At 36.9% G+C, this 9419-nt stretch overlaps 1 pseudogene; it reads right to left on the bottom strand.

Annotated features, from left to right (window-relative positions):
• Positions 1-8709: 8709 nt before the first annotated feature.
• LOC118020391 overlaps positions 8710-9419 on the bottom strand; it is a 1500-nt pseudogene continuing 790 nt past the window's right edge.

The raw sequence follows: 9419 nt of genomic DNA, 5'->3' as shown, positions 1-9419 counted from the left end.
GTAGCACATTGAATTAAAGGGCACTCAATGTGAAACCAGCTGCGTGGGACCTAATAAATCTTACTGATGTGTTTGGTTTAGTCTGAATAATGTTCTTTAAAAATTTAAACTAATAATTTCAAATAGGGCAATTTCATATAAAAATGCAAATTTCTGGCAATGTCTAGTCTGTATTCCAATAGGATAAGAGCTGTCTAGAGCTGTGGGGTGGGCCCTTTGTTAAAAGTGATGTCTACTTTCCAAGTTAGTCCACACCTTACTAAATCCTATTGTCTCCCTTACCTGGAGGTGGATTGTCAGTTGCCATTTATCATCAAGCATGAACGATTTGTTTTTTTTTCTGGTAGAAGAGAAATAGTTCTCTGTACTCTATCAAAAATAGACAGGGGTGCCTAGCTGCCTCAGTCAGTGGATCATTTGACTCTTGATCTCAAGGCTGGAAGTTTGAGCCCCACGTTGGGTGTAAAAATTACTTAAAAATAAAATCTTAAAAAAAAATTAGATAAATGAAAGCTATACAAAAAGACACATGTTTCAAGAAAATTGGGAGAAAGCGTATTTATGAAGACTATTTCTCTTTTAATTCGCAACTGAGATGCTGTAATAGAAGATAATGATATTAAGGAGCCATTTCCAAAAACTACAACCCTAGTTTTATGCTTTCTGCTGCTGTTGCTGCATCTAATCCTCAGGACAACCTATCACAATGCAGGATCAAAAGTTTGCAGAAATTAGCCCCCCCAAATTTTGAGAATCTCAAATCCTAACTTAAAAAGGTATGTTGTTACCCTCTTTGGGTCCACCTCTCTGCAAGAAGTTACCTGAGTTGAATTTTATGCCGTTCATGCAGGAGAGAAACAGCATGGACTATTCCAGACAAGGTTATCCTGACAGTCATCTTTTGTTATCCCCCTTCCTACATCATTAACACCAGAGAAATGGGAAATGTTGGTTTCTGAGGAAATACATTATACACTGGACCTAATAGAGTACAAAGCAATATCTCAAATTGAGCCTAATATAATTTTAATATCCCAAAGTGTTGCACAGCCTTAGGAAATATATGAAATAATGCAGTTTCCGTTTAAAAAGAAAAAAAATCTTTCAGCGTGAGCAGCAAATATGTCTTTTTATCTCCAAAAGTAAGGCTTTTGTGTTTGTTTGTCCCCCCCCCCCCCCCCCCCCCCCCCCCCTCTGGGACTCCAGTAGGAAGTTGTCCCAGCAGTTGTTGACTGTGGGCAGGATGGGACTGAGAACTGGCCTACCACATACAGAGCTGCGTGCCACATCCCCCACCTGGCAAGACCCTGGTACGGCCCACAAATTCCTTTCTCTATTTTGGCGTGGACCCAGGAGCAGGCCCCTTCTGTGCTGCCCAATTTGGGTTCCCTAGACATCCCCTTACCACACAAAGGTCTGCAAACCACCTTTCAGAGGCAAAAGAAATGCAAAATCCAGTCGAACTTGGTGGGAGCTGTAGACCTCTGTGAGTAGATGTAGATAAATCCAGGGACATGGATACAACATAGTTAATTTGCAAACATGGTAGATTTGGAGAGTTAACCCTATAAACTTGAGGAATAATATAATATTTCCTTAGTGAGAGAGGAAGACAAATAATTTTTCAATCCCAGAAAGATTTAAAACTGAATATAGAAATATTTAAGAGATTCAAACTCATAGCATTAAGATTCTTTAGGTGCATATTTACTATTGGTTCCTTTATTTATTTATTTTTTAAAGATTTTATTTATTTGACAGAGAGAGATAGCGAGAGAAGGAACACAAGCAGGGGGAGAGGGAGAAGCAGGATTCCTGCCAGGCAGGGAGCCCGATGCGGGGCTCCATCCCAGGACCCGGGGGATCACGACCCCAGCCAAAGGCAGACGCTTAACGACTGCGCCACGCAGGCGCCCCCTATTGGTTCCTTTAATGTTGAAGAGAATTGGACAACTGGAATCACAGGGGATCAACTGTGTGATTCCATTTTTAAATCCCTGTAATATCAAATTAAGACACTTAATTAGGAAGTCATTTGAGGCTTATGCTTTTTGTTGTTGAAATCTCACTGGTTTTTAATTAATATTTAAGATAATTCTAGTTTTATTTTATAAATTTAATTTATTAGTTTTACGGGAAGTTTAGCAGTTGGAAAATTATAGTCAGAAAACTGAAAATATATATAAGAAAATAAATTTTAAAAAATGTAAAATGTGGTTTAAAATGTTTAAATGTTTATAACTAAACTTGTAAATGGGACTAGGAATTACTGAAAATTCCTTAGAATAATTGGAGAATTTGCTAGAGCTTTAAAAAGAATAAGTGAACTGGGTTTAAAATGAACTTTAGGCTTAAAAGCTTAAAAATGAATTAAGTTTTTGCAATTGTAAATTTAACTAGTTGACTTTTTAAACATTAAAGTAAGCCTCTGAATATCCATTTCTATAAATAAAACTATCCTGAGGGTAAAAAGCAAAAGCAAAACAAACAAAAACCTTACAACCCCCCTTTAATATTAGGAATAAAGTACATAGCCATCTGGAATAAAGTGAGTGTTTGGCTATCTCTTTTCAAGACTTAAGGGCTTTAGGCATGTGCTCAGAGTCCTCATATTCTTCCCTGTCCAGACCAATATTAGGAATCAAAACTTGACAAGAAATATTACTGGAATAGGTAAAGATGCTCCATGAAGATCTTAATAAACTTCTAATATGACTAAATGCCAATAGATTTATTTGCTCTAGCAAATTCTCCAATTATTCTAAGGAATTTTCAGAGGGTTGCTGGAGTGGAGGGAGGTGGGAGGGATGGGGTGGCTGGGTGATGGACACTGGGGAGGGTATGTGCTATGATGGTGAGCGCTGTGAATTGTGTAAGACTGATGAATCACAGACCTGTACCCCTGAAACAAATAATACATTATGTTAACAAAGAAAAAAAGATCAGCTTTTGACTTCTGTTCAAACCAATTCTCAAAAGCAATTATGTGCTTACGTTGCTGCATATTAATTAAACAAACAAAAAATAATTTGAGGTAACTGAAAAACATGGTTAATTTATTTGAACAATTAGTCAACTTAAATTTTTGTTAGTTTTCAACAACTGAAAATTTCTTTGACATTTTGCAGTATTTTTAGTGGATTTAGGCTCCCTGGGGGTTTGGTAGTACATTTTTAATAGAGTCTAGGTTGTGCTCTCTTATGTAGTGCAGTTCTGACTGATTTTCATTCATTTCTTTATATTTTTGTGTATTTTTATTTTTTTCTTTCAATGAGCATAACAAGAGGAAAAAGTTATTAAAGCATAATGTGAATTTTAAAATATGCTCCCCCCCCCAGAGACTTCTTAACTATATAAAGTGAAACTATAAATTGGTGTAACACCGTGTGGTGTAATATTTCTAGGACTTTAATATTTTAATGATTGTGAAGTATATCATTTTTAGATAAAGGAAGGAGCTTTGCTCCAAGCTCAATCTCTCCTGTGATGTATCTCAACTTCGAAGGCTATAGACTAATTAGACACACAGGATACGCCTCCCTATGGTTTCACTTCCCCTATATCGGTTTCCATTCTTCAGTCAGAACTTGGTAGACATGTTCTTTTCCTGTCAAACTTTTCCTTTTGAAGAAACTGCTTTTAATTACAACATTTAAAAAAGGGTACAACAACAAAAAAAAACCCTCTTATCTAGCAATGATAAAAAACTGCAGCAGGTGGTAATAGCCACATGATCGTCAACCTCATGCAACGTGACTTTTGTCAAAGACTCTGATTGCAATCCTGCTGAACTCAACTGCAATTCTTGTGTCAGTCCTGTCCTGTAGTGCAAATCAATCATCAGGTACCCTTTGAGCTCTCGTGGACATTTAAGATTCCAAAGCCTGAGTCTCACATACATTTACAGAAGAAGCAGAGAGCAGCCACTCTCCAGTCCCGTACTCAATCCCAGCATGATATGCAATAATGACCTGTCAGGAAAGGAGGCTGTGTATCCTCACACTGTGAAATACCCTGAGGGACTCTCTTTATGGATTTGAAAAAAGATTCATCAGGGCTCTAGCCAGGAACTCATACACACAATTTCAAAAGTGCATCACAATCTTTTTAAACATTTTCAGGGGTATCATTACCTTGGTGTATTTTCATGTGTCCTTTTTAAAAAAATTACAAAAATGAAAAGAATGGCCTGAAACAGTCTCCTGACTACAAAGAATAGTCACTTTTTTTTTTAAGTTTTATCATTTCTTTTTTTACTTTAGCAGGGAGCTCTTTGCCTTGGAAGCATTCATTGATTTAGTTTCATTTTCGTCCATTCATGATGTGATAGATATTGAATGGTTAATATGTATGAATTAGTCATTGTGCAGAATTTGTTCTACTTAATTCAAAGGCTGAAATTATCCACATTTTGTCTTCATCTTTTCTTAGTAATGGGATGATCTTCAACACACTAAGACAATGATACTTGCATTTTTTTGTACAAAGCCCACCTAGGAAAAACCTCTATCAGGAAAATTCACGTATAAGATAAACACATGACTGTAAACTTAGAGGAGTCACAGATTCCTCGAAGCCCTGTGTTTCAGATTGGATTAGGGTGGAGGAACCCAACTCTAAGACAGTTTAGAATGCAAGATATTTGTTAGGTAGCAATACCTGTGGAAAGGAATGTGAGGATGCAAGATTGGGTAGAGGGAGAAGCTGAGCTGTGATAAAGAGCCAAAAAAAGCCTTAGACAATCATAATCGTATGGGAGCAATCACAGCCAGGAGCTTGTCAGGAGTTGGGTCTTTCTGTATTGATCCGTTATTGAATATGAGTTGCCCAAGAAACAGTGGATGTAGACCACCATGCAGTTGAGATCTCTGAAGGTGACTAAAGCCTGTTGATGACAGCCCTCCCAGCAGTGGGAGCAACAAGTTCTTCCATGATCGGGTTCTGGGTGATACATCACAGTTTCCATCACACCCAGGTTATGAGAAACCCAGCCCTAGAATCTTCAGCTTTCTCCCTTCAATTTTAGCCACTGAAGTAATTTTCTGATATCATTTCTAAAATCTAAGTCCAATTAAGAACAACAATTTAATTCATATAATTCCTGCCTTACTTATATAATAATACATGTGGTTTACTAAGTAGGTTAAGTAATTTATATTTTTAACTTATTTTGAACTTTCTGGTCTTTTAAAAATAATATTATTTTAACAATTACAATCCAGTGAATGGTTTCAAACAGATATTAAAATAACAAAAAAATTGTTAGAATGAAGGAAAAGTTGACCTCAACACTACAAAACTTGGTGAATCCAAAAGGGCATCTCTTTCACCCTGGTTCCATTAATGCAGTCAAATGACTGACTGGCATGGCACAAAAACAGGAATAAATAGAAATAAAACATACGGCATTATTACCCTCCTCATTATAAAAAAATAACTGAAATAAAACAAGATGAAGGATAATAACATTTTTTTCACTGAAAAAAGTTAATTGAAGTAATGAAAGTAATCTGTTCATTGTTAGAGATTTTTACCTTTTATCAATTTAGGTTGTTATTGAAATATTTTTATGCCTAAATCTAATTATGCAAAGAGGAGAGTACTATTTTCAGTATGCCATATTTAATTCTCTAAAAGGTCTTTGTGCAGTAAGGCCCTGAAGGGATGAATGATAGCCTGGCAGATTTTCAATAAATAATGACAATTTATCAGTAAAGAGGTTTATTTTCAAGAGATGAATAGCCAGATACATCTGTAACATTAATTTCCAAATCCCCGAGACAAAATAGCATTGCTAGAAATCATAAAATTTGGAGGACAATCTAGTTTGGGTGAGAGGCAGAGGGTATGGGAGAAGAGCAAAGATACATTTTATTTTATTTTATTTTTATTTTTTTAAGATTTATTTATTTATTTATTTGAGAGAGAGAATGAGATAGAGCATGAGAGGGGGGAGGATCAGAGGGAGAAGCAGACTCCCTGCCGAGCAGGGAGCCCAATGCGGGACTCGATCCAGGGACTCCAGGATCATGACCTGAGCCGAAGGCAGTCACTTATCCGATTGAGCCACCCAGGCGCCCTACATTTTATTTTAGACATGTTGCTTTGTAGTGCTGTGGCACATCCAAGGAGATATGTATTAAGCAGGTTGCTAGAAATACACGTCTGGAGCTCAGGGAGAAAAGATCAGGCCCACTTGAGCAGGGGTGTCTGCTGCCTTAGGTTAGGCTCTCTTAGGTTAGGAAATGTATCTGGCATGTTTCAGAAAGAGGGGGTCAAGGAGGCTGAGCCACCACTCTGGTGAAAAAATTATGTATAGAATTATGTTCCATCACTAGCTGTTTGACCTTGAGTAAATCTCTCTGAACCTCAACTTTCCCTGTTATTAAAAATGAAAAAAATCATTTAAGATTCCAAAGCCTGAGTCTCACATACATTTAAAGAATGATTTGGATCAAACATGGCATAATTGTGAAAACATTTCATAAACTTAAAGGTGCTATTCAAATACATATTATCATTAATAAAGAGTGTGCATGGTAGTATATATTGAAATATTTAGGCTTGAAAGAGAAGTAAATTATTCACTTACTTAATGAACATCTGTTGTGTAAGGCACTAAATTAGTTCTGGAGAGAGGAAAATAAATAAGGTTTCTATCATGACTCACTAGTCCTATCAAAAAAAATAATACATGGGTATATGGCAGGTATAAGAAGATAGAAGAGTAAGCAAAGGATGTTTTAAGTGAATGAATGAATGAATGAACGCACAGAAGAGAAACCTTTAATCCAAACTCGAAATTTCCAAAAAAAGCCTTCTTGAAGGGATCTGTCTTAAAGAAAAATAAGTTGTTCTTCAGATAAAGAAGGAGCAATGGAAACTAAGAAATCCCAAACCCAAGCAATGTCAAGAGAAAATGCTGAACAGAAAATGCTTGAGAGGTATTGGCAAGAGACAAGGCTAGAGGTAGAGAGGAGGGGAAGATGGTGGTCAGATGACCTATGCCAAGCTAAGCTGCTTGAATTATTATGACGACATAGTGGTTATAAGGGAGGAGGTAGGTTGATCAGATTTACCTTTTAAGTGGGGCCCTCTGGCAGTGGTGTGGAAGTTTGATTTGAAGAAAAGGAAATTGGAATCAGGGAGACAAGTCCGGAACTTATAGCAAGAGACCAGCAATAGATAATGGGTACTTGAATTAACTAAAAAATTAATTTGAATTTAAAATATTGGTCATTGATTGAAGGGTGGAAAGTGAAAAAGAGGGAGGAAAGAAAACTGTCCCCCTGGTATCTGAATGGATGGTTGTACTAACTGCTGAGATGGAAAATGGTGAGGAAGAACAAGTTTAAGGGAAAAGAAAATTTTTGTTTGGGTATTTTGAGTTAAGAAGTGACTTTATGATGTTTAGGCAGACATGATAGTAAGAAGCTGGATACATGAGTCTCAAGCCCAGCAAACAGAACCTCTTCTAAGAGAGTTTTAGGCTAGAGATCTAGATTTGAGAAGCATCAGTAGAAAAAAGATGAGACAGATGATAGAAAGAAAGAGATGATAGACTTTTTAAAAAGACTTTATTTATTTATTTAACAGAGAGAGAGAGAGAGAGAGAGAGCACAAGCTGGCAGAGCAGCAAGCAGAGGCAGAGGGAGAAGCAGGCTCCCTGCTGAGCAGGGAGCCCGATGCGGGACTCGATCCCAGGACCCCAGGATCATAACCTGAGCCGAAGGCAGACACTTAACCGACTGAGCCACCCAGGTGCCCCTAGATGATCCATAGTGCCTAGAATAGTGCGTGGTACTTAATAGTATCCAGGGAATATTTATTGATTAAATATGAGAAAACTTAAAGTTGTGAAAATAGATCTGCATACTCAGAGAAGGACATTAAAAATGAGCATGACAGTGTGGGTTGAAGTGGAAGAAAATCAGTATTTAAGGTATCGGCAAAGGACACTCAGAGGATAAAGAATAGGAATATAGAGAAGTATGAAAAGAATCGATCAATGGGAGATATTATGAAAATCAAGAATGAATAAAATTAAGGGAAAAAAAATAAACAGTTCAACTCCTCTGTTGCTCCAGTTCATATGGCATTGTGGAGGTATCAGTTGTCTGCTACAGCAGAGGTAGAACTGGAAGTAGTGGGGCGTCTAGGTGGCTCAGATGGTTAAGCATCTGCCTTCAGCTCAGGTCATGATCCCAGGGTCCTGGGATTGAGCCCCACATCTGGCTGCTTTCTCAGTGGGGAGTCTGCTTCTCCCTCTCCCTCTGCAGTTCTCCCTGCTTATGCTCTCTCTTATAAATAAAATTTAAAAAAAAAGAACTGGGAGTCGTTAATTGGCTCTTCTCTGAAATTTGATTTATTAATACGGAATCTGAAGTATATAGGCTTATGACTGTCAATGGGCACCTTCCCCAGCATGTGAAGAAATCCTTCCGGGGAATGATGTTCCATACTTTGCCCTTGTAGTATTTTCCATGTAGTAGCTTATCTTTTTAAAACTTAGACTAATATTGTTCCTTCCATGCTTGAGAGTCTTTAATGGCTCCCATTGAACTTATTCTAGCCTATTATCCTCTTAAAATTTGGACCCTGCCAATTTCTCCACCCTCATCTTGTTTGTTATTCCCCTTTGCTTCTTATACTAAAAATCCTTTCCTGACTTCCTCTTTCACATTTTTTCTTTCTATCTGGAATGTTCTTTCATTCACATAGTGGTTCTTTCTCATCTTTTAAGTCAGCATAAGTGTCACTTCTTAAAATAATTCTCTAAAAACAACATAATTCAAAACAGGTTCTCTTAGCACCTCACTTTCCATATTCCTTTTTGCTTTTCTTCTCTTTTTTCTTTGATTGGTTATTTATCATACACATTCTCCACAGAATTATAATCTATAGAAGGAAGGGACTATATCTCTGTGGTTACTTCATGCTCAGTGCCTACCTCAATATGTGTAGAAGGAAAAAATAATAATGCTTGCTTAACTGTGTTGGTAAGTAATTCATTTATCTCTATAGATGTAGCTTGAGGGTACACAGCAAAGAAGAGATTTTTTAAATACACCATTTAACCACCTGATAAGACTGATACTCTACTTTGGAAAGAATGAGGTTGTGAGCATTTTTAAAAGTAATTGACTGGAAAGCAGAATTCACCACAATGATACTTGAGATACAAAAAACAAAACAAAACAGAAACAAAAACAAAACTAAATCAAGGTTATTTTTTGTAAAACACAGAATTGTGTGATTGAAATGCAGTATGTCTTGCTAATTCATCTGAGCCTCTCTTTTTAGCAACTTCCTAGGCTCATAATAGAATGTGAAACCAGAAATTCTCACACTCACTGAATACATACAATTGCGTGATAATGGAACTTCATAAACTTAATAGGTCTTTACTATTTTACTTT

This window comes from Mirounga leonina, unplaced genomic scaffold, assembly GCF_011800145.1.
Source record: "Mirounga leonina isolate KUSES-001 unplaced genomic scaffold, KU_Mleo_1.0 Mir_173, whole genome shotgun sequence".
Classification (NCBI taxonomy): domain Eukaryota; kingdom Metazoa; phylum Chordata; class Mammalia; order Carnivora; family Phocidae; genus Mirounga; species Mirounga leonina.
The sequence above is the reverse complement of the archived record's forward strand: the minus strand, read 5'-3'. Positions and strand labels throughout refer to the sequence as shown.